Below are 4,915 nucleotides of genomic sequence, written 5' to 3' on the forward strand. Positions count from 1 at the left end.
TCGCCGACCTTCGCGTATGCCGGCTACGCGCTACACATCCTCGGCGGCCTCGCCGACGTGCTCCACGTTCTTCCAATTCGAGTATGAGCTGCTCCCCGAGGACCTCTTTGTCGTCTGCAATTGAAGCGCCACGAGCTCCACACCCGCGGCATCCTCCAATCGAGTCGGTCCGTCTCGGAGATGGCTGGTCTGATCCCTGGTTTGATCTGTGATGTTGACGTGGAGGAACTATGCTCTCCTATTGCCATCTACTAATAATATTCTTTGTCAAGGACCAAGGTATGGGTGTGGTGGCCGAATAGTAAAATATCCTATACGTTTCATCAGTTTTTGCTTCATATCTGTTAGACAATCCTTGCTTGTGCAAGTGCATAGATGTTCTGGTGGTAACAAATGAAACTGTCTTCTATAGTATCCATAAGCAGTGGCCACTGGTTTCAATTACTTATCCAGAATCTTCTTGAGGATGAATTTTGAGTATTGTAAATGTTCGTATATGCCTCCCTGAACCAGTATCCACACAGGCAGCTCTATGTTGCTCTTTGTAGAAATACATCTAGAAGGAATATAAATTTTCTTACTTTCTCGGATAAGAAAAAGGAAGGCGAGTCCAACTCATTGCAAATTTTACAAAATGATCTACAAATAAGTCTCAATGTGTAGTCCAAGGTATAAAGGAAGTACAATTTGGTGGCAGTAAAAAAACAATTTATCTAATAGGGCATTTCATCTAAAATTGCTTCTCATGTATGGTTCTGAAGTTTGTGCAGAGGACTTCTAGAAAATATAACTTTAGATACTTGCTTTAGTGTTTATGATATTTTGGTATAAAAAAATCATACATGTGTTTAAATTATTTTTTGGTAGTTCTCTTTGTTACTCCCGCTGTTCAAAAAATTGGGATGGCGCCTACAGCAGGTCTCTTTGTCATGGAAGCCCCTCCTTTGCTTGGTAGCTCCACATCCAATTTTTCAGCTCACACGCCAATTTTTTTCCCTTGATGTCGGTTACCGGCATCTTTTTTTTTGCAGAATCTTGATTGATGTAAGAAAGTTACAAGAGGCCCGGTACATTTTTTTTTGTGTGTGTATATGCACATGTACACTCGCTACTTCTATATGCACATGATTCTGAAGCATCTCTTACTATACATTTTGCTTTGTTTAAATACACTACAAGCTCAGTTTTTTCCTTTGTCTGAATGTAACACAGGCAATTATGTATGCAGCAGTGATTATGTGATGTCCTTTATATAAAATCGCATGACTTCGTCAGACATATGCACATATATACTCAGTATCAGCTCCAACTACACTTGGATTTTTGGTTCTCACCAAATCACTGAAATATTTGAAAACTCATGATTTACATGGAAGGTCCAAAAGATGTTCGATAAGCTTAGGAGTTTTCCGGAGAAACCCTTGGATTTAGGTCTGAAGCTGAAGAACTACAAGGTCAAAGAAGCAGCAAGTCGTACGCCCCAAATGTTATAGCCCTCGTGCCAACAAAGTGCTAAAGGAAAACAAAAAGGGTTGGTATCCTGTACTTTACCGCCTGGCAAAACAATCTGCTTGCATATTTCTTAATTTTCGTACCCAACCATTTATGTCCAACTTGCAATGAATGGTCGACGGCAGTAACATGCCCAACATAACTTGCCCCAATGGTATGCCATATGCTCGAACAAGTTTATTTATACCATCATTACATATGTCGTTCCTGGCGGTGCTGATGCCAATTACCCTGAGCCATTATGCCCGCTCCTAACCGCAGTCATCCCTCCATAAGTTATGTGTTTCTCCTATCAGATCCAAGAATTTGGTCATTTTTTGGAGTAGAGATGTGTATCAGATACGTGTGCGATTGAAACCGTGCTCTCTCCTAAACATGTGATTTGCTAAATGTTTAGAATGAATCGGTTGCGGATCCGCATAGCACCTTGTGAGCTGCACATCTAGACTTTCTGTTTGATTCCTTGTAGAAGCTCGCAGTTCATCCTTGCTGAAATTCACTGTACTCCATCCCTCGGGCTGGTACCAGATTTTCTATTCAGTATCTAGACCATATTTTAATTGTGACGTGTGTCAGATTTTTGTACTTGGCCTGATTTGGTGTAAGGTAAATAGGGGATCATGATCAAGGATGACTAAATGTATTATTTAGTAGATAAGTTCTCGAGTCCCACACTTTGTATCAAGTACTTTAACTTCACAGTCTTCGGAAAAAATATTAGTCTGTGTTTAACATAATTTGAAATAATCACTTTTACAAAAAAACATATGCGTACTTGTGTTGTTGTGTGAGATCTACTTGGAAGTGCTATATGATAAAATATATGTAGCATTAATAATATCCTTCTGATTTGTGGTCTGATATGTGCTAATGAGTGCAGTGTTGCTTGTAGATAGATTTTTCATGACTTCAAGTTGTGCCTTCCAACTCCAAGATGATGTGTCCCAAAGCCCGTGAGTTCATATCTCACTTTTAATCTCTCAAGTAAATTTTGATATTGTGTAAGTTCTATAAGGTTGAAATCCCATGGAAAATATCGCTATTCTTTTTCTAAGACACTCATATGCCTACATGAACCAGCAAATTATTGGAATGTTTCTTAAAGAAGTACTCCTTTGTAAACTAATATAAGATCTTTATCTATTACTCCCTCTGTTAACTAATATAAGAGCGTTTAGATTACTATTTTAGTGATCTAAATGCTCTTATATTAGTTTATAGAGGGAGTAGTTTACAGAGGGAGTACTCTTAATTGGTTTAGTTCCATGGCATAGCAAATCCTATCTGACTCTTATTTTGCAGATAGTCGACCAAACACACCATATCGTGGGCTAGCATAGCATGGTCAGATATGAGACCGAGGGCTCGAAGTGGAGCCAGAGACTACGCGACCAAATTAGATTTTTGTGCATTATATGGTGTCTTGGCAGATTTGCATTATATGGTGCCTTGGCAGATTTAGATTCCCCTTAAAAAAATGCCATTGACTCTATGTTGAATACTATTTCGGGGTTACAAGGCAACAACAGCTAGACCAAATTCTGTAATTTAGCATGTTCAGCGCATTCTGGTTGTGAGTAGGTGTATTTTAGTTCAAGGATTATGTGTGCTTGTCGGCACTTGCAGTTTACGTTTTGTCAAATTTTGCTCAGTTGTTCTCGTGCAGTTATTTGATTACTATTTGACCTACATCATTCGCAAATATTTATGTTGTTGATTTTCCTTATTTTTGTAGGTTCGGCGAGATCTAAATGGTTGGCTTAGAAGTAGGATTTTGTTAGTTGAAAACTTTATGTTTGATTGTGCTAGATGTGTACCTATCAAGTATGTTTGATTGTGCTAGATGTGTACCTATCAACTATATGAGATCGATTTGATCAATGTCTCAGTACATTCTTGTGTTTTTCTTATTTTTTGTGATTCCGTAGCGTAGCACGGTCATCTTACTAGTAAAAGTAAGCAAGGTGGCCCAATCCATTTTGTAGCAAAGGATAAGCCTGGACAAGTTCCTATAATGAGAAAAGCGCTTTCGAGGACACATGAGAATTATCGTCAAGCTAGTTTTCATCACGCTCATATGATTCGCGTTCGTTACTTTGATAATTTGATATGTGGGTGGACTGGTGTTTGGGTACCGCCCTTTCTTGGACAAGCATCCCACTTATGATTAACACCTATTGCAAGCATCCGTAACTATAAAAGAAGTATTAAGGTAAACCTAACCATAGCATGAAACATATGGATCCAAACCATCCCCTTACGAAGCAACACATAAACTAGGGTTTAACCTTCTGTCACTTTAGCAACCCATCATCTATTTATTACTTCCCAATGCCTTCCTTTGGTCTCAAATAATGGTGAAGTGTCATGTAGTCGACGTTCACATAACACCACTAGAGGAGAGACAACATACATCTCATCAAAATATCGAACGAATACCAAATTCACATGACTACTAATAGCAAGACTTCATCCATGTCCTCAGGAACAAACGTAACTACTCATAAAGCATATTCATGTTCATAATCAGAGGAGTATTAATATGCATTAAGGATCTAAACATATGATCTTCCATCAAATAAATCAATTAACATCAACTACAAGGAGTAATCTGTTGGGAACGTAGTAATTTCACAAAATTTCCTACGCACATGCAAGATCATGGTGATGCATAGCAACGAGAGGGGAGAGTGTGTCCACGTACCCTCGTAGACTGAAAGCGGAAGCGCTAGCACAACGCGGTTGATGTAGTCGTACGTCTTCACGATTCGACCGATCAAGTACCGAACGCACGACACCTCCGAGTTCAGCACACGTTCAGCTTGATGACGTCCCTCGAACTCCGATCCAGCCGAGCTTTGAGGGAGAGTTCCATCAGCACGACGACGTGGTGACGATGATGATGTTCTACCGACGCAGGGCTTCGCCTAAGCACTGCTACGATATTATCGAGGTTGATTATGGTGGAGGGGGCACCGCACACGGCTAAGAGATCCAAGGGATCAATTGTTGTCTCTCCAAGGGGTGCCTCCTTCCCCGTATATAAAGGAGTGGAGGAAGGGGAGGGGGCCGGCCACCCTAGGCGCGCCCCATGAGGAGTACCCCCTTCCAAGTGGGAGTAGGAGAGGAGAGGGAAGGAGAGAGAGAGGGGGAAAGGAAAGGGGGGCGCCCCCCTCCTTATCCAATTCAGACATGGGGGGAGGGGGCGCGCGGCTGCCCTTGGCCATCCCTCCTCTTCTCCACTAGGGCCCAATAGGCCCATTAGTCTCCCCGGGGGGTTCCGGTAACCCCCCGGTACTCCGGTATATGCCCGATACTCCCCAAAACCATTCCGGTGTCCGAACATAGTCGTCCAATATATCAATCTTTATGTCTCGACCATTTCGAGACTCCTCGTCATGTC

At 41.4% G+C, this 4,915-nt stretch overlaps 1 long non-coding RNA gene across 3 annotated transcripts; it reads left to right on the forward strand.

Annotated features, from left to right (window-relative positions):
• Positions 1-6: 6 nt before the first annotated feature.
• On the forward strand, positions 7-3,534 carry LOC119295642. 3 transcript variants are annotated; one of them, XR_005144137.1, is made up of 3 exons: positions 7-1,531; positions 2,405-2,465; positions 3,248-3,534. It is a non-coding gene; the product is annotated as an uncharacterized LOC119295642 (long non-coding RNA). The 3 variants fall into 3 exon arrangements; XR_005144136.1 differs by lacking the exon at positions 3,248-3,534 and adding an exon at positions 2,815-3,201; XR_005144135.1 differs by lacking the exon at positions 3,248-3,534 and adding an exon at positions 2,815-3,201 and having other exon boundaries at positions 7-2,465.
• The last annotated feature ends 1,381 nt before the right edge of the window (positions 3,535-4,915 follow it).

The sequence above is a fragment of the Triticum dicoccoides genome, chromosome 4B (genome assembly GCF_002162155.2).
Source record: "Triticum dicoccoides isolate Atlit2015 ecotype Zavitan chromosome 4B, WEW_v2.0, whole genome shotgun sequence".
Classification (NCBI taxonomy): domain Eukaryota; kingdom Viridiplantae; phylum Streptophyta; class Magnoliopsida; order Poales; family Poaceae; genus Triticum; species Triticum dicoccoides.